The sequence below is a fragment of the Oncorhynchus masou genome, unplaced genomic scaffold (assembly GCF_036934945.1).
Source record: "Oncorhynchus masou masou isolate Uvic2021 unplaced genomic scaffold, UVic_Omas_1.1 unplaced_scaffold_674, whole genome shotgun sequence".
In the NCBI taxonomy this organism is placed as follows: domain Eukaryota; kingdom Metazoa; phylum Chordata; class Actinopteri; order Salmoniformes; family Salmonidae; genus Oncorhynchus; species Oncorhynchus masou.
In genome coordinates this window covers 31375-51766 of record NW_027013189.1, presented here as the reverse complement: position 1 = coordinate 51766, position 20392 = coordinate 31375, and the positions used below count along the sequence as shown (strand labels likewise).

Below are 20392 nucleotides of genomic sequence, written 5' to 3'. Positions count from 1 at the left end.
TTCTAGAATTTTTTTTTCTCGGAAAATGTCTTCTATTTAACACAAAGTGCTATTCTTTCAACAACAGCCCAGCCAACTTTACCTCCAGAGTCCCATCATCCTCCACTGAAGAACACGTCCATGTAGACGCAGATGACGTGTCTCCCCGCTGCAGAAAAAGTATCTGGGTTATGTAGCTACGAAGGCAGATAGATCCCAGCTAGTTAACGTTAGCTATCTTATGTCAACTGTCCTATCTAGTGAATTCAAATGCCAGCTAGCCTGTCACCCCCTGTGTAGACAGATATTAACGTTACGCCAAGAAACGTTTAGCTAACTAGGTTCGTCGAGAGAAGAGGAAAATGTGCTCCCTGCACAGAGCGAGAGGCTCTGTTTTGGTGATCTTCCTTTTGCTACACAGCGCTACAAGTTTCTATCTACCGGGTCTGGCCCCTGTTAGTTTTTGTGAACCAGGACAAGCTGGGAAAGAGAATGAAGTACCGGACTGTAAGGTAGTTAGATCAACAACAACAAAAATGCGCTGACGGTTTCATGCTATCTTCCTTCTAATTATCAGCTGGCAAGTAAAGCTAGCTACCAGTTCACTTGCCTGCTAGCTGCTAATGTTAGCATTCTGAAACTCCTTGGAAGGGATCAGAACAGCTTGCTGTCTTGGTTACCATTGTAGCTGGATAGCTGTCATAGTGATGAATCACTAGGTAACGTTAGTAGAAACTAAATGTAGTTAGTTAGAACCAGTGTTGTTGGCCAACCAGTCACAGCAATCTATCTGTATTGCATATTGGTCGCTAGAAAGCTAGCTAGCTAATTAGCACCCCCTACGAGCTAGTTGGGCTACTACTTGTGAGACAACTGCTTAACTTGTGTTGTAGATTTACATTTACATTTACATTTAAGTCATTTAGCAGACGCTCTTATCCAGAGCGACTTACAAATTGGAATGTTATAAAGAAGATAGCCCTATTTGGTAAAAGACCAAAACCATAGTATGTCAAGAACAGCTCAAATAAGCAAAGAAATTACTTTTTGTAGATAGCTAATTAGTTCATCCATACTTTTGATCAGAAGTAACTTGTCATTAAAATGTTTAATTATGTCCCAAATTCCGTATTATCCCAATTTAAAAGAGCTGTCAACTGCATGAAAGTTGTTCTTTGAGGAAGGACCTGAATAAGAACTGATAAGAATCAATTCCACTGCGGAACAGGACATAAAGACATCCTGGAAAGTTATGTAGCCCTCCTCCCTCCCGTTTCAGATCTCTAGTCGTTAGCCTAATTGTGCCTTTGAGAGAAGAAAAAACAGCTGTAATGTGTGCTGTTTTCTAGATGTTGTTGCCGATACTTGTCATCTACCATTTTGAGAAAATAACTGCTTTTCATTGTTTTTCAGTCGACCATCGAGATATTTGTGAACAGACTGGATTCTGTGGAGTCTGTCTTACCCTATGAATACACTGCGTAAGTACATCAGGAACAACAACTTCTTATTGTTCTTCTACAATTCTCAGTCTTGCTGCAGAAGGCTGTGGGTTCGGTGCTTTTGGACAGTGTTCTTATTGTGTAGATGCAGACTTCGTGTACGGGAAAATATAGGATGCGTTCCAAATGACTCCCTTTACAGTGCACTACTTTTGACCAGCGACCTATGGGCCCTTGTCAAAAGAAGTGCACTGTGTACGGAATAGGGTGACATTTGGGATACAGACATGTGTTAGGAACATGGTGAAGTCAGCCGGGTAGGACTAGGCGCACTAATACGGTCTGATAAACTAAAGCATCTCTCTGTCACCATCCTCTCTGACTCTTTCTCCTCTCTCACTCACCATCCTCTGTCTCTTTCTCACCTGTCTCTTCCTTCCTCCCTCTCTGACTCTTTCTCCTCTGTCACTCACCTTCCTCTCTGACTCTTTCTCCTCTCTCACTCACCATCCTCTCTGACTCTTTCTCCTCTCTCACTCACCATCCTCTCTGTCTCTTTCTCCTCTCTCACTCACCATCCTCTCTGTCTCTTTCTCCTCTCTGTCACTCACCATCCTCTCAGACTCTTTCTCCTCTCTGTCACTCACCATCCTCTCTGACTCTTTCTCCTCTCTCACTCACCATCCTCTGTCTCTTTCTCACCTGTCTCTTCCTTCCTCCCTCTCTGACTTTCTCCTCTCTGTCACTCACCTTCCTCTCTGACTCTTTCTCCTCTCTCACTCACCATCCTCTCAGACTCTTTCTCCTCTCTCACTCACCATCCTCTCTGTCTCTTTCTCCTCTCTGTCACTCACCATCCTCTCTGACTCTTTCTCCTCTCTGTCACTCACCATCCTCTCTGACTCTATCTCCTCTCTCACTCACCATCCTCTCTGTCTCTTTCTCCTCTCTCACTCACCATGCTCTCTGTCTCTTTCTCCTCTCTGTCACTCACCATCCTCTCAGACTCTTTCTCCTCTCTCTCACTCACCATCCTCTCTGACTCTATCTCCTCTCTCACTCACCATCCTCTCTGTCTCTTTCTCCTCTCTCACTCACCATGCTCTCTGTCTCTTTCTCCTCTCTCTCACTCACCATCCTCTCTGACTCTTTCTCCTCTCTGTCACTCACCATCCTCTCTGACTCTTTCTCCTCTCTCACTCACCATCCTCTCTGACTCTTTCTCACCTGTCTCTTTCTCCCGCTCTGACTCTTTCTCCCGCTCTGTCACTATAGCAGCACCAGCGATATCCAACGGTGACTGGAATTCTGAAGTCCGTAGACGATGTTAATAATATTCTATTGCAGTGCTTGACTTGGACAGGAACTCACTGGGGCTGAGTTCCGGCACCTCTTATACAATATTAGCTCAACAGTATGATGGAGCTCCTGCACCTAAATACAAACAGTACCGGCACCCAAAATGAGGATCGAGTTCACCTCCAAATATCTACTGTTTGAGCACATGTTCCTCTTATAGAATATTAGCTCAAAAGTATGATGGAGCTCCTGCACCTAAATACAAACAGTACCGGCACCTATTTCAGTCCAAGTCGAGCACTGTTCTATTACAGTAGTTCTGCTTCAACAAAATGGCTGCCTAATGTTTAAGATTAGCTGAATCATGGTTTAGAGAAATAGTCAATAGAAGATATAGATATTGGCTTAAGTCAACGAAACAGGCCAGTTTCAGTCCTTACTCTGGATCTGAAAACTCCAACGGCATTAAATCAAAGATGGGATACTTTGATAACAGTAGCTACTTAGGGTTATTATGTGACATCTGAATGACTTTATTTATTATTTACCGGAGTTAAATGTGACACTAGAGGCCTCAACGTGCTCAGCCACAGGAGCTGTTCTGTCACGCCACCACAGGACACTAATGTCCCTTTTCCACCGAGGGGTTGTGGAGAGGGTCGGGGACTGTAATTGAAGTGAAGCTCGCATCCGCTACAAGACCATGGTGCTTGCCTACGGAGCTGTGAGGGGAACGGCACCGCAGTACCTCCAGGCTCTGATCAGGCCCTACACCCAAACAAGGGCACTGCGTTCATCCACCTCTGGCCTGCTCGCCTCCCTACCACTGAGGAAGTACAGTTCCCGCTCAGCCCAGTCAAAACTGTTCGCTGCTCTGGCCCCCCAATGGTGGAACAAACTCCCTCACGACGCCAGGACAGCGGAGTCAATCACCACCTTCCGGAGACACCTGAAACCCCACCTCTTCAAGGAATACCTAGGATAGGATAAGTAATCCTTCTCACCCCCCCTTAATGATTTAGATGCACTATTGTAAAGTGGCTGTTCCACTGGATGTCAGAAGGTGAATTCACCAATTTGTAAGTCGCTCTGGATAAGAGCGTCTGCTAAATGACTTAAATGTAAATGTAAGTGACGTTGCAGTGTTAAGTGTGCGTGAGAAATGTGGCCTTCTTTATGTTAGCTTGCTGTGTGGCGAGAGAGGAGAGGTTGTTGTTGTTGAAATCTGGGTGTCAGAGAAAAAGTACCAGCAGCAGATGGTTTAAGAAGGAAGACAAAATGCTACAGTTTGTGAACTGAAGTTGAAATCATATGTTGCGTTAACGTTTCTGTCTTGGTGTTGTGGGGACTCTCAGGGCATGTTTATCTTGTTTATGGGCTGGCTTGGTGTTGTGGGGACTCTCAGGGCATGTCCATCTTGTTTATGGGCTGGCTTGGTGTTGTGGGGACTCTCAGGGCATGTCCATCTTGTTTATGGGCTGGCTTGGTGTTGGGGGACTCTCAGGGCATGTTCATCTTGTTATGGGCTGGCTTGGTGTTGTGGGGACTCTCAGGGCATGTTCATCTTGTTATGGGCTGGCTTGGTGTTGTGGGGACTCTCAGGGCATGTTCATCTTGTTATGGGCTGGCTTGGTGTTGTGGGGACTCTCAGGGCATGTTCATCTTGTTATGGGCTGGCTTGGTGTTGTGGGGACTCTCAGGGCATGTTCATCTTGTTATGGGCTGGCTTGGTGTTGTGGGGACTCTCAGGGCATGTTCATCTTGTTATGGGCTGGCTTGGTGTTGTGGGGACTCTCTGGGCATGTCCATCTTGTTTATGGGCTGGCTTGGTGTTGTGGGGACTCTCAGGGCATGTTCATCTTGTTATGGGCTGGCTTGGTGTTGTGGGGACTCTCAGGGCATGTCCATCTTGTTGTGGGCTGGCTTGGTGTTGTGGGGACTCTCAGGGCATGTTCATCCTGTTTATGGGCTGGCTTGGTGTTGTGGGAACACTTAGGGCATGTTCATCTTGTTATGGGCTGGCTTGGTGTTGTGGGAACACTTAGGGCATGTTCGTCTTGTTATGGGCTGGCTTGGTGTTGTGGGGACTCTCAGGGCATGTTCGTCTTGTTTATGGTCTGGCTTGGTGTTGTGGGAACTCTCAGGGCATGTTCATCTTGTTTATGGTCTGGCTTGGTGTTGTGGGGACTCTCAGGGCATGTTCATCTTGTTTATGGGCTGGCTTGGTGTTGTGGGGACTCTCAGGGCATGTTCATCTTGTTTATGGGCTGGCTTGGTGTTGTGGGGACTCTCAGGGCATGTTCATCTTGTTTATGGGCTGGCTTGGTGTTGTGGGGACTCTCAGGGCATGTTCATCTTGTTATGGGCTGGCTTGGTGTTGTGGGGACTCTCAGGGCATGTTCATCTTGTTATGGGCTGGCTTGGTGTTGTGGGGACGCTCAGGGCATGTCCATCGTGTTATGAGCTGGCTTGGTGTTGTGGGGACTCTCAGGGCATGTTCATCTTGTTATGGGCTGGCTTGGTGTTGTGGGGACTCTCAGGGCATGTTCATCTTGTTATGGGCTGGCTTGGTGTTGTGGGGACGCTCAGGGCATGTTCATCTTGTTATGGGTTCATCGCTGGCTTGGTGTTGTGGGGACTCTCAGGGCATGTTCATCTTGTTATGGGCTGGCTTGGTGTTGCCGAAACAGAACGTCTGTCAACTGTCTTTTTCTCTCCTTGTATTCTTCAGGTTTGATTTCTGCGCTATCGACTCCGAGAAGCGTCCGTCTGAGAATTTGGGTCAGGTTTTGTTTGGCGAGAGAATTGAGCCCTCTCCCTACAAGGTGGGTGATGTACACACACACACTTTAATGTCCTGTTGGTATTACATTTCTAATCTCATTACAATGTTCTGCACCTTCATACCTCACTCCGAATGACCGACTCCCCCTTCACTCTGGTGTGTACTACCTGTACCTACATGCTAAATCAGGGAGGGGCAACTCTGATGGGGGTGGGGGCCACAAAAAAAGCTGAACTCCTCATGAGGGGGCTGCAGTTGCTCGCATGTCTGAGTAGCCACATCCATACCAACCCCGGATAACAAGTTTAGATTAGCTTACTGGATAACAAATGTAGCAATCTGAAATATGTTAGTTGGCATGGGCTAATTGGCTGACCATCACTGGCTGACATAACAAGAGAGAAACTGCTGATTCACAGCAAAATTAGAAATGTCACCCTGTGTATTCTACCGGTCTAACTCTCAGCAGGAAGTTGAGTAAATCATTGTATGTCTGTGTGTTGAAGTTTGAGTTCAAGAAGAAGGTGGATTGTAAGCCGGTGTGCACTAAATCCTACAACACCAACAAGCCAGAGGACAAAGCCCACCTGGACTTTCTGAAGAAAGGCATGCTGCTCAACTACCAGCACCACTGGTAAGATGTTCATACTGCTAACTACCAGCACCACTGGTAAGATGTTCATACTGCTAACTACCAGCACCACTGGTAAGATGTTCATACTGCTAACTACCAGCACCGCTAACTACCAGCACCACTGGTAAGATATTCATACTGCTAACTACCAGCCCCGCTGGTTAGATGTTCATACTGCTAACTACCAGCCCCGCTGGTTAGATATTCATACTGCTAACTACCAGCACCGCTGGTAAGATGTTCATACTGCTAACTACCAGCACCACTGGTAAGATATTCATACTGCTAACTACCAGCACCACTGGTTAGATATTCATACTGCTCACTACCAGCACCACTGGTTAGATATTCATACTGCTAACTACCAGCACCGCTAACTACCAGCACCACTGGTAAGATATTCATACTGCTCACTACCAGCACCACTGGTTAGATATTCATACTGCTCACTACCAGCACCACTGGTAAGATAGTCATACTGCTCACTACCAGCACCGCTAACTACCAGCATCACTGGTTAGATAGTCATACTGGTTAGAGATCCATTCTCTGTTTTGTGCAACAGACACATCTAATTTTCCTCTGAATTGCGATGTGAACACACATTTCCCCATACAGGAAGTCTGGAGTTCACAAGCTGGGATTCAACCCAGACTTCAGACACCTGCACTGACTCATCTGGCCAATAGGTGTCGAGCTTGGCTGGTATTGTCCTCTGACCCCATAGACACCACTGACCCAATCCCAAATAGATCCCTGAACATTAGGCAGTTGTGGAGACCTGAGAGGATGTGATTGGCATTGACCAGGGGTAGGCGACGAGATTAAACCTCTGACTGTATGTTGGCAGAGCGGATGGGAGGGTGGGTCAGAACATCATGATAATCATTTGTGCACTGCAAATTGACCATAACTAAGCCCAAAAAGAGATTGCATTTGAAAATAAAAAAATTGTATACCATGGTCACATTGATACGATTAAATATTTATATAAAAACAACAACATTTTGGCTGAATTCCTGGTGATTTTGCTGGTCTTTTTTTGACCCAAATCCAACAAAACAAATACTAACTTTGGTGCCCCAAAAACCACTCTTGTTGCCGAGCGCTGGTATCCGATGTATGGTGAGACTTCTCCTAGCCTATCAGAGGACAGGGTGGAGTTATTACCATATAGCTTACACCTCTCAAATCCAATCAGATCTCCACAAGTGTTTAGGGGTCGATATGGGATTGGACCACAGTCTCAACCGCACACTGTCCTTAACCCTGTGTCTACCTCTCCTGTACCTCTGCTGTATAGTGGACAACATGCTGTATCCCTGTCTGTCTCCTGTAGGATAGTGGACAACATGCTGTATCCCTGTCTGTCTCCTGTAGGATAGTGGACAACATGCTGTATCCCTGTCTGTCTCCTGTAGGATAGTGGACAACATGCTGTATCCCTGCCTGTCTCTCCTGTAGGATAGTGGACAACATGCTGTATCCCTGTCTGTCTCCTGCAGGATAGTGGACAACATGCTGTATCCCTGTCTGTCCCCTGTAGGATAGTGGACAACATGCTGTATCCCTGTCTGTCTCCTGCAGGATAGTGGACAACATGCTGTATCCCTGTGTGTCTCCTGTAGGATAGTGGACAACATGCTGTATCCCTGTGTGTCTCCTGTAGGATAGTGGACAACATGCTGTATCCCTGTCTGTCTGTCCTGTAGGATAGTGGACAACATGCTGTATCCCTGTGTGTCTCCTGTAGGATAGTGGACAACATGCTGTATCCCTGTCTGTCTGTCCTGTAGGATAGTGGACAACATGCTGTATCCCTGTGTGTCTCCTGTAGGATAGTGGACAACATGCTGTATCCCTGTCAGTCTCCTGTAGGATAGTGGACAACATGCTGTATCCCTGTCTGTCTCCTGTAGGATAGTGGACAACATGCTGTATCCCTGTCTGTCTCCTGTAGGATAGTGGACAACATGCTGTATCCCTGTCTGTCTCTCTCCTGTATAGTGGACAACATGCTGTATCCCTGTCTGTCTCCTGTAGGATAGTGGACAACATGCTGTATCCCTGTCTGTCTCCTGTAGGATAGTGGACAACATGCTGTATCCCTGTCTGTCTCCTGTAGGATAGTGGACAACATGCTGTATCACTGTCTGTCTCCTGTAGGATAGTGGACAACATGCTGTATCCCTGTCTGTCTCCTGTAGGATAGTGGACAACATGCTGTATCCCTGTCTCTCTCCTGTATAGTGGACAACATGCTGTATCCCTGTCTGTCTCCTGCAGGATAGTGGACAACATGCCGGTGACCTGGTGTTATGACGTGGAGGACGGACAGAAGTTCTGTAACCCAGGGTTTCCCCATTGGCTGCTACGTCACTGAGCGGGACGACCCAAAGACGCTTGTGTCGTCAACGTGAGTCCATTCATATCCTGTGTGTGGAGGTCAGGCCTCTGAGTCGGGCCATTTTCATTTTTAGTCAGTTAAACGTTTTGCTAGATAGACATAACATATTATAAGACATTATAAAGGCTTCTATTTGCTTATAACATGTTTATAAAGCGCATAACTTATGTGTTTCCTCGTTCCAGTCTGACTTTAAGGACAAAGACACATTCTACGTCTTCAACCATGTTGACATCACCATTCACTATCATGTGGTGGAGAACGAGGCTGCTGGGGCGAGACTGGTCGCTGCCAAGATGGAGCCCAAGAGGTAGGAGGTCAAACGGGACAATCCTCACTGTCACTTAGTCATTCATTGATGTGAAGTTAGAATCCACCCTTTAGGTTTTCTAGCAATTCATTATTTACTTCTCTAGTCTCCGTGAAATGTTCTCTCTTAGATAATGTGTGTTTCTACTCAAAGTAACGATGTCTCTCTTTAATTCACATCAAGTATTTATTTATTGTGACTTATTCTCTCCTCCTTCCCACCTCCTCCTCTTTTCCTCTTCTTCCTCCCCTCTTCCTCCTCACCTCTCTTCCTCACCTTCCTCCTCCTTCCTCTCCCTCTTTCCTCCTCTTCTTCCTCCCTCTTCCTCCCCCCCTCTTCTTCCTCCCCTCTTCTTCCTCCCCTCTTCTTCCTCCTCCCCTCTTCTTCCTTCCTCCTCTTCCTCCTCTCCTCCAAAGCTATAAACACACCAAAGTGGAGGCCCCAGACTGTGCAGGAGGGCCCATGTACCTGAACAACAAGTTCAGTGGAGAGCTGAAGATCGGCTATACCTACTCTGTCCAGTTTATGGTATGTTTCTAAACCCCACAAACGTTTGTAAATGGAAATGCCTCTGTCTGTGTGACTGACGAGGTTCAGTCTCGGGTTGCCTACGTGCTCTAACGCCGGCTAGCCCACTGAGCTAAAGCCTAGACATACGCTTGGGGAGCTAATGCGAGTGGTCAGGTCTCAGGAGAGGTTCGTCATGTGCTCTGTTCAGTGGGTGTAATATAAATGCCTGTGTTGTATCTAGGAGGACACAGACATCAGATGGGCCTCACGCTGGGACTACATTCTGGAGTCCATGCCTCACACCAACATTCAGTGGTTCAGGTGAGTCTCACTCACACACACACACACACACACACACCTTCTGTCTGTAACTGTGTGCGTATTGTCTTGTCCCCCAGCATCATGAACTCTCTGGTGATCGTTCTCTTCCTGTCTGGTATGGTGGCTATGATCATGCTGAGGACTCTACATAAGGACATTGCCAGATACAACCAGATGGACTCTGTGGTGAGTCTGGTAAATCCTCCACAGTAATCTAGCTGATTGGTTTCCCTTCAGGTCCCACGGTCCCAGTCCGCCATGTTGGTTTCCCTTCCAGGTCCCAGTCCGCCATGTTGGTTTCCCTTCAGGTCCCATGGTCCCAGTCCGCCATGTTGGTTTCCCTTCAGGTCCCACGGTCCCAGTCCCCCATGTTGGTTTCCCTTCCCAGGTCCCACGGTCCCAGGTCCCAGTCCGCCATGTTGGTTTCCCTTCAGGTCCCAGTCCGCCATGTTGGTTTCCCTTCAGGTCCCAGTCCGCCATGTTGGTTTCCCTTCAGGTCCCAGTCCGCCATGTTGGTTTCCCTTCAGGTCCCAGTCCGCCATGTTGGTTTCCCTTCAGGTCCCAGTCCGCCATGTTGGTTTCCCTTCAGGTCCCAGTCCGCCATGTTGGTTTCCCTTCAGGTCCCAGTCCGCCATGTTGGTTTCCCTTCAGGTCCCAGTCCGCCATGTTGGTTTCCCTTCAGGTCCCAGTCCGCCATGTTGGTTTCCCTTCAGGTCCCAGGTCCGTCCGCCATGTTGGTTTCCCTTCAGGTCCCAGTCCGCCATGTTGGTTTCCCTTCAGGTCCCAGTCCGCCATGTTGGTTTCCCTTTAGGTCCCAGTCCGCCATGTTGGTTTCCCTTCAGGTCCCAGTCCGCCATGTTGGTTTGTGGGATGTGTCACATATGAGGGCTCTGTCTGTGTGACACTGGCAAGGGTTATCTAGTGCACACAAACACACAGACATGTCCCTGATGAGGAGTGACAGGGCAGTGGTCTGGTCTACTGGTCTGGTACAGACACAAACACACAGACATGTCCCTGATGAGGAGTGACAGGGCAGTGGTCTGGTCTACTGGTCTGGTACAGACACAAATACACAGACATGTCCCTGATGAGGAGTGACAGGGCAGTGGTCTGGTCTACTGGTCTGGTACAGACACAAACACACAGACATGTCCCTGATGAGGAGTGACAGGGCAGTGGTCTGGTCTACTGGTCTGGTACAGACACAAACACACAGACATGTCCCTGATGAAGAGTGACAGGGCAGTGGTCTGGTCTACTGGTCTGGTACAGACACAAACACACAGACATGTCCCTGATGAGGAGTGACAGGGCAGTGGTCTGGTCTACTGGTCTGGTACAGACACAAACACACAGACATGTCCCTGATGAAGAGTGACAGGGCAGTGGTCTGGTCTACTGGTCTGGTGCAGACACACAGAACCCCAACAACTGGCTCCAAGCTCTGATTGGCTTCAGCCAGCTGGTGGAGGCTTTGGTTATGACCTCGGTGTGTGACCTTGTGTCCTCTCCATCTACCATCTCCAGGAAAACTGATGGCAGATGTTCTCTAGGAAGGCTTGTGGGGGTCACTAGGGGTGACATGCATCTATATTACCCCCCCACCAGCACCTCTCACCCCCGACCCCTCACCTACCAGTACTGTAGTCTCTATCTGTCTCTGTCTCTGAGATCAGTCATTATTTCAGCTACTCTGTGCCCTCAGCCCCTCCCCTAGCGATCAGACTCCCTTCAGCCCCTCCCCTAGCGATCAGACTCCTTCAGCACCTCCCCCTAGCGATCAGACTGACAGGTAGCACCGCGGCGACCAGCCTGCTCGTGTTCCAACCCTCTGAAGTCTATCACCGCTAATTGACAGGAGAGACCCCACTCCCTCATCTTCTCCCCCCTGTTATATCCCGCTGGGTTCCCCCCCTCACACCCTCCCTGTCCTCTCCTCATTTGGCCTGAACATTCTTGCTGTTTTGTGATGGTCTTTTTTATAGTGAGTGAGCGATGTGGTGATGAAGATGTTAAATGGGATAAATCCACTTGAAAGTGAAACTAAGTGAAGGTGTCCCCCTCCTCCCTCTCTGCTGGTCGTGGCAGGAAGATGCCCAGGAGGAGTTTGGCTGGAAGCTGGTCCATGGAGACGTCTTCCGGGCTCCCAGGAAAGGCATGCTCCTCTGTCTTTCTGGGATCAGGAACTCAGATCTTCATCATGATGTTCGTCACTCTCTGTGAGTTCTACAATCTACGGCTCTGTGTTTCTGTCTACCTGGTGTTGACTTGTTGGAATGCAAAAAACAAACCTTCTACACTTGTCCAGAACATTTATTTTGTCATTACCCAAAAACAAATTAGCAAGGTAGCATATAGTATAGAGGAAGTAGTTAGTACTTAGTTACTTCTACTCTGAAATTAGGAATAGTGTTTCACTTATTTAATGCATTAACTGAGAGTCATCTTAGTTATTTAATGTAGTCACTGACAGTTATTTAATGTAGTCACTGACAGTCATCTTGGTTATTTAATGTAGTCACTGACAGTCATCTTGGTTATTTAATGTAGTCGCTGACAGTCATCTTGGTTATTTAATGTAGTCACTGACAGTTATTTAATGTAGTCACTGACAGTCATCTTGGTTATTTAATGTAGTCACTGACAGTCATCTTGGTTATTTAATGTAGTCACTGACAGTCATCTTAGTTATTTAATGTAGTCACTGACAGTTGTCTTGGTTATTTAATGTAGTCACTGACAGTCATCATAGTTATTTAATGTAGTCACTGACAGTTGTTTAATGTAGTCACTGACAGTCATCTTGGTTATTTAATGTAGCCACTGACAGTTATTTAATGTAGTCACTGACAGTCATCTTGGTTATTTAATGTAGTCACTGCCAGTCATCTTGGTTATTTAATGTAGTCACTGATGGTCATCTTAGTTATTTAATGTAGTCACTGACAGTCATCTTGGTTATTTAATGTAGTCACTGACAGTCATCTTGGTTATTTAATGTAGTCACTGACAGTTATTTAATGTAGTCACTGATGGTCATCTTAGTTATTTAATGTAGTCACTGACAGTCATCTTGGTTATTTAATGTAGTCACTGACGGTCATCTTGGTTATTTAATGTAGTAACTGATGGTCATCTTAGTTATTTAATGTAGTCACTGACAGTCATCTTGGTTATTTAATGTAGTCACTGACAGTCATCTTGGTTATTTAATGTAGTCACTGACAGTCATCTTGGTTATTTAATGTAGTCACTGACAGTCATCTTGGTTATTTAATGTAGTCACTGACAGTCATCTTAGTTATTTAGTTATTCAGTAGCAGAAAAGGACCAACAATAATAGCACACAGTTCAGTCATCTTAGTTATTTAGTTATTCAGTCAAAACCAACGGTGTGTTTTATTTTCTGATCCATGTACTCTGTGTTCCCCTCGTCCAGTCTTTGCCTGCCTGGGCTTCCTGTCCCCGGCGAACCGCGGTGCCCTGATGACGTGTGCCGTGGTGCTCTGGGTCCTACTGGGCACACCAGCCGGCTACGTGGCTGCCCGCTTCTACAAGTGTAAGTGAACATTTGGGCTGAGGGGGGAAAGGGTCACGACCCCAACTTGACCCTGAAAAGTCGACCGGTCACGACCCAACTGTGCTGAAGGGTAGCTCGTTAGGCCCAATCAGTGTCAGCGGGGGGGGGCACGATAGTCTCTGTGTCAATTACTGGTGCAGTGTTCTGTAGAGGCCTGTAGCACTAGGGGTCCCCCAACCCAACCCTCCCTAGCAACACATGCTCTATGGCCTGAATCCTGCCTCCCTGCTAAAGGCTGTATGCCTCAACACCTTGGAAGTAAAGAAAGAAGTTTGAATTTCCAAGAAACGTCTGTTTGTCTTCCAAGAGTTACTGTTTGTCTTCACGTCTGCTCTCTCTCTCTGCGATGTGGCAGCCTTTGGTGGGGAGAAATGGAAGACTAACGTCCTGCTGACCTGCTTCCTGTGTCCTGGGTGAGTCTGACTTTACATTGGTTGACGAGATAGACGGTAGTTTGGTTACGGTCAGGGTTGTTAGTTCTGTCTCTGTGTCCTGGGTGAGTCTGACTTTACATTGGTTGAGGAGATAGATGGTAGTTTGGTTACGGTCAGGGTTGTTAGTTCTGTCTCTGTGTCCTGGGTGAGTCTGACTTTACATTGGTTGAGGAGATAGACGGTAGTTTGGTTACGGTCAGGGTTGTTAGTTCTGTCTCTGTGTCCTGGGTGAGTCTGACTTTACATTGGTTGAGGAGATAGACGGTAGTTTGGTTACGGTCAGGGTTGTTAGTTCTGTCTCTGTGTCCTGGGTGAGTCTGACTTTACATTGGTTGAGGAGATAGACGGTAGTTTGGTTACGGTCAGGGTTGTTAGTTGACTTCTGTCTCTGTGTCCTGGGTGAGTCTGACTTTACATTGGTTGAGGAGATAGAAGTTAGTTTGGTTACGGTCAGGGTTGTTAGTTGACTTCTGTCTCTGTGTCCTGGGTGAGTCTGACTTTACATTGGTTGAGGAGATAGACGGTAGTTTGGTTACGGTCAGGGTTGTTAGTTGACTTCTGTCTCTGTGTCCTGGGTGAGTCTGACTTTACATTGGTTGAGGAGATAGACGGTAGTTTGGTTACGGTCAGGGCTGTTAGTTGACTTCTGTCTCTGTGTCCTGGGTGAGTCTGACTTTACATTGGTTGAGGAGATAGACGGTAGTTTGGTTACGGTCAGGGTTGTTAGTTGACTTCTGTGTCCTGGGTGAGTCTGACTTTACATTGGTTGAGGAGATAGATGTTAGTTTGGTTACGGTCAGGGTTGTTAGTTGACTTCTGTCTCTGTGTCCTGGGTGAGTCTGACTTTACATTGGTTGAGGAGATAGACGGTAGTTTGGTTACGGTCAGGGTTGTTAGTTGACTTCTGTCTCTGTGTCCTGGGTGAGTCTGACTTTACATTGGTTGAGGAGATAGACGGTAGTTTGGTTACGGTCAGGGCTGTTAGTTGACTTCTGTCTCTGTGTCCTGGGTGAGTCTGACTTTACATTGGTTGAGGAGATAGACGGTAGTTTGGTTACGGTCAGGGTTGTTAGTTGACTTCTGTCTCTGTGTCCTGGGTGAGTCTGACTTTACATTGGTTGAGGAGATAGACGGTAGTTTGGTTACGGTCAGGGTTGTTAGTTCTGTCTCTGTGTCCTGGGTGAGTCTGACTTTACATTGGTTGAGGAGATAGACGGTAGTTTGGTTACGGTCAGGGTTGTTAGTTCTGTCTCTGTGTCCTGGGTGAGTCTGACTTTACATTGGTTGAGGAGATAGACGGTAGTTTGGTTACGGTCAGGGTTGTTAGTTGACTTCTGTCTCTGTGTCCTGGGTGAGTCTGACTTTACATTGGTTGAGGAGATAGACGGTAGTTTGGTTACGGTCAGGGTTGATAGTTGACTTCTGTCTCTGTGTCCTGGGTGAGTCTGACTTTACATTGGTTGAGGAGATAGACGGTAGTTTGGTTACGGTCAGGGTTGTTAGTTGACTTCTGTCTCTGTGTCCTGGGTGAGTCTGACTTTACATTGGTTGAGGAGATAGACGGTAGTTTGGTTACGGTCAGGGCTGTTAGTTGACTTCTGTCTCTGTGTCCTGGGTGAGTCTGACTTTACATTGGTTGAGGAGATAGACGGTAGTTTGGTTACGGTCAGGGCTGTTAGTTGACTTCTGTCTCTGTGTCCTGGGTGAGTCTGACTTTACATTGGTTGAGGAGATAGACGGTAGTTTGGTTACGGTCAGGGTTGTTAGTTGACTTCTGTCTCTGTGTCCTGGGTGAGTCTGACTTTACATTGGTTGAGGAGATAGACGGTAGTTTGGTTACGGTCAGGGTTGTTAGTTCTGTCTCTGTGTCCTGGGTGAGTCTGACTTTACATTGGTTGAGGAGATAGACGTTAGTTTGTGTTACGGTCAGGGTTGATAGTTGACTTCTGTCTCTGTGTCCTGGGTGAGTCTGACTTTACATTGGTTGAGGAGATAGACGGTAGTTTGGTTACGGTCAGGGTTGTTAGTTGACTTCTGTCTCTGTGTCCTGGGTGAGTCTGACTTTACATTGGTTGAGGAGATAGACGTTAGTTTGTGGTTACGGTCAGGGTTGATAGTTGACTTCTGTCTCTGTTCAGGGTTGATAGTTGACTTCTGTCTCTGTGTTCTGGGTGAGTCTGACTTTACATTGGTTGAGGAGATAGACGGTAGTTTGGTTACGGTCAGGGTTGATAGTTGACTTCTGTCTCTGTTCAGGGTTGATAGTTGACTTCTGTCTCTGTGTTCTGGGTGAGTCTGACTTTACATTGGTTGAGGAGATAGACGGTAGTTTGGTTACGGTCAGGGTTGATAGTTGACTTCTGTCTCTGTGTCCTGGGTGAGTCTGACTTTACATTGGTTGAGGAGATAGACGGTAGTTTGTGGTTACGGTCAGGGTTGTTAGTTGACTTCTGTCTCTGTGTCCTGGGTGAGTCTGACTTTACATTGGTTGAGGAGATAGACGGTAGTTTGGTTACGGTCAGGGTTGATAGTTCTTCTGTCTCTGTGTCCTGGGTGAGTCTGACTTTACATTGGTTGAGGAGATAGACGGTAGTTTGTGGTTACGGTCAGGGTTGTTAGTTGACTTCTGTCTCTGTGTCCTGGGTGAGTCTGACTTTACATTGGTTGAGGAGATAGACGGTAGTTTGTGGTTACGGTCAGGGTTGATAGTTGACTTCTGTCTCTGTTCAGGGTTGATAGTTGACTTCTGTCTCTGTGTTCTGGGTGAGTCTGACTTTACATTGGTTGAGGAGATAGACGGTAGTTTGGTGGTTACGGTCAGGGTTGATAGTTGACTTCTGTCTCTGTTCAGGGTTGATAGTTGACTTCTGTCTCTGTTCTGGGTGAGTCTGACTTTACATTGGTTGAGGAGATAGACGGTAGTTTGTGGTTACGGTCAGGGTTGTTAGTTGACTTCTGTCTCTGTGTCCTGGGTGAGTCTGACTTTACATTGGTTGAGGAGATAGACGGTAGTTTGTGGTTACGGTCAGGGTTGTTAGTTGACTTCTGTCTCTGTGTCCTGGGTGAGTCTGACTTTACATTGGTTGAGGAGATAGACGGTAGTTTGGTTACGGTCAGGGTTGATAGTTGACTTCTGTCTCTGTGTCCTGGGTGAGTCTGACTTTACATTGGTTGACGAGATAGACGGTAGTTTGGTTACGGTCAGGGCTGTTAGTTGACTTCTGTCTCTGTGTCCTGGGTGAGTCTGACTTTACATTGGTTGAGGAGATAGACGTTAGTTTGTGGTTACGGTCAGGGTTGTTAGTTGACTTCTGTCTCTGTGTCCTGGGTGAGTCTGACTTTACATTGGTTGAGGAGATAGACGGTAGTTTGGTTACGGTCAGGGTTGTTAGTTGACTTCTGTCTCTGTGTTCTGGGTGAGTCTGACTTTACATTGGTTGAGGAGATAGACGGTAGTTTGGTTACGGTCAGGGTTGATAGTTCTGTCTCTGTGTCCTGGGTGAGTCTGACTTTACATTGGTTGAGGAGATAGACGGTAGTGTGGTTACGGTCAGGGTTGATAGTTGACTTCTGTCTCTGTGTCCTGGGTGAGTCTGACTTTACATTGGTTGACGAGATAGACGGTAGTTTGTGGTTACGGTCAGGGTTGATAGTTGACTTCTGTCTCTGTGTTCTGGGTGAGTCTGACTTTACATTGGTTGACGAGATAGACGTTAGTTTGTGGTTACGGTCAGGGTTGATAGTTGACTTCTGTCTCTGTTCAGGGTTGATAGTTGACTTCTGTCTCTGTGTCCTGGGTGAGTCTGACTTTACATTGGTTGAGGAGATAGACGGTAGTTTGGTTACAGTCAGGGTTGTTAGTTGACTTCTGTCTCTGTGTCCTGGGTGAGTCTGACTTTACATTGGTTGAGGAGATAGACGGTAGTGGTTACGGTCAGGGCTGTTAGTTGACGTCTGTCTCTGTGTTCAGGGTTGATAGTTGACTTCTGTCTCTGTGTTCAGGGTTGGTAGTTCTGTCTCTGTGTTCAGGGTTGATAGTTCTGTCTCTGTTCTGTCTCTGTGTCCTTGTTAGTTGACTTCTGTCTCTGTGTCCTGGGTGAGTCGACTTTACATTGGTCAGGGTTGATAGTTCTGTCTCTGTGTTCAGGGTTGATAGTTCTGTCTCTGTGTTCAGGGTTGATAGTTCTGTCTCTGTGTTCAGGGTTGATAGTTCTGTCTCTGTGTTCAGGGTTGATAGTTCTGTCTCTGTGTTCAGGGTTGATAGTTCTGTCTCTGTGTTCAGGGTTGATAGTTCTGTCTCTGTGTTCAGGGTTGATAGTTCTGTCTCTGTGTTCAGGGTTGATAGTTCTGTCTCTGTGTTCAGGGTTGATAGTTCTGTTCTGTGTTCAGGAGATAGTTCTGTTTGTTCAGGGTTGATAGTTCTGTCTCTGTGTTCTGGGTTGATAGTTCTGTCTCTGTGTTCAGGGTTGATAGTTCTGTTCTGTGTTCAGGGTTGATAGTTCTGTCTCTGTGTTCAGGGTTGATAGTTCTGTCTCTGTGTTCAGGGTTGATAGTTCTGTCTCTGTGTTCAGGGTTGATAGTTCTGTCTCTGTGTTCAGGGTTGATAGTTCTGTCTCTGTGTTCAGGGTTGATAGTTCTGTCTCTGTGTTCAGGGTTGATAGTTCTGTCTCTGTGTTCAGGGTTGATAGTTCTGTCTCTGTGTTCAGGGTTGATAGTTCTGTCTCTGTGTTCAGGGTTGATAGTTCTGTCTCTGTGTTCAGGGTTGATAGTTCTGTCTCTGTGTTCAGGGTTGATAGTTCTGTCTCTGTGTTCAGGGTTGATAGTTCTGTCTCTGTGTTCAGGGTTGATAGTTCTGTCTCTGTGTTCAGGGTTGATAGTTCTGTCTCTGTGTTCAGGGTTGATAGTTGACTTCTGTCTCTGTGTTCAGGGTTGATAGTTGACTTCTGTCTCTGTGTTCAGGGTTGATAGTTCTGTCTCTGTGTTCAGGGTTGATAGTTCTGTCTCTGTGTTCAGGGTTGATAGTTCTGTCTCTGTGTTCAGGGTTGTGTTTGCTGATTTCTTTGTGATGAATCTGATCCTGTGGGGAGAGGGCTCGTCTGCAGCCATGCCCTTCGGCACCCTGGTGGCCATCTTGGCTCTGTGGTTCTGCATCTCTGTGCCCCTCACCTTCATAGGGGCCTACTTCGGCTTCAAGAAGACCGTGAGTACAAGCACACGTCAATATGTGAATACATTCAAACAAACGTTCTGTCACACACACACACAAGTCTGTGTGCATATCATGCCTTTCATACTCCTCCCCTCTGTCGTGTGATTGGTGCATTTCAGGGGATTGAGCACCCTGTGCGGACCAATCAGATCCCTCGTCAGATCCCGGAGCAGTCGTTCTACACCAGATCTCTCCCAGGGATCGTCATGGGGGGGATCCTCCCGTTCGGCTGTATCTTCATCCAGCTCTTCTTCATCCTCAACAGCATCTGGTGAGTGTCTCAGTTCAGCTACCCTGCAGACACTGCTGCTCTGTTTTGGGACTGCTACACGAGCAGCTTGTCGTGAAGGCAGAACCAGTCAGTGAGGTGAAAGGTGAACGGGTGAGGTTTGGAGAAGTGTGAACGGGGTTGAGTGAGTAACTGACTACGACTCTGTAGGTTGACTAGTGGTTGGAGTGAAGCAGAGGACAGCATGTTTTAAATGGTTTTCTTTATGATGTTATGGTTGTGTCTCACACCAGGTCTCACCAGATGCTAGAGCAGTGGGTTATCTTTATGATGTATGGTTGTGTCTCACACTAGAGCAGGTCTCACCAGATGTTAGAGCAGTGGGTTATCTTTGTAATGTATGGTTGTGTCTCACCAGATGCTAGAGCAGTGGGTTATCTTTATGATGTATGGTTGTGTCTCACCAGATGCTAGAGCAGTGGGTTATCTTTATGATGTATGGTTGTCTCACCAGATGATAGAGCAGTGGGTTATCTTTATGATGTATGGTTGTGTCTCACCAGATGCTAGAGCAGTGGGTTATCTTTATGATGTATGGTTGTCTCACCAGATGCTAGAGCAGTGGGTTATCTTTATGATGTATGGTTGTCTCACCAGATGTTAGAGCAGTGGGTTATCTTTATGATGTATGGTTGTGTCTCACCAGATGCTAGAGCAGTGGGTTATCTTTATGATGTATGGTTGTGTCTCACCAGATGCTAGAGCAGTGGGTTATCTTTATGATGTATGGTTGTGTCTCACCAGATGCTAGATGTTTGGTTTCAGTGGGTTATCTTTATGATGCTATGGTTGTGTCTGCTACACCAGGTAAGACTAGAGCTTCCACCTGGGTTATCTTTATGATGTATGGTTGTGTCATGTGACCAGATGCTAGAGCAGGATGAAGTTATCTTTATGATGTATCTCTTTGTCCCAAACACCAGATGCGGTTGAGAGCAGTGGGTAACTTGAATCTGTGTCTCATCAGGACTGGCAGTGTACCAGTGGTCTGTGTCTCACCAGATGCTAGAGCAGAGATATCTAACTGTTATCTTTATGATGTATGGTTGTGTCCTGACCAGTGGTCTTGTCTTTAGATGTATGTTATAAACACAGATGCTAACTGTTATCTTTATGATGTATGGTGGCGTGTCTTCACATCAGGTCTTGTCTTAGTGAAGAGATGTAACACAGAGATACATGTTTGGTTT

The 20392-nt window shown here is 46.8% G+C and overlaps 1 pseudogene; it reads left to right on the top strand.

Annotated features, from left to right (window-relative positions):
* The first annotated feature begins 121 nt into the window (after positions 1 to 121).
* Positions 122 to 19496, top strand: LOC135536873 (transmembrane 9 superfamily member 2-like; annotated as a pseudogene).
* Positions 19497 to 20392: the final 896 nt, after the last annotated feature.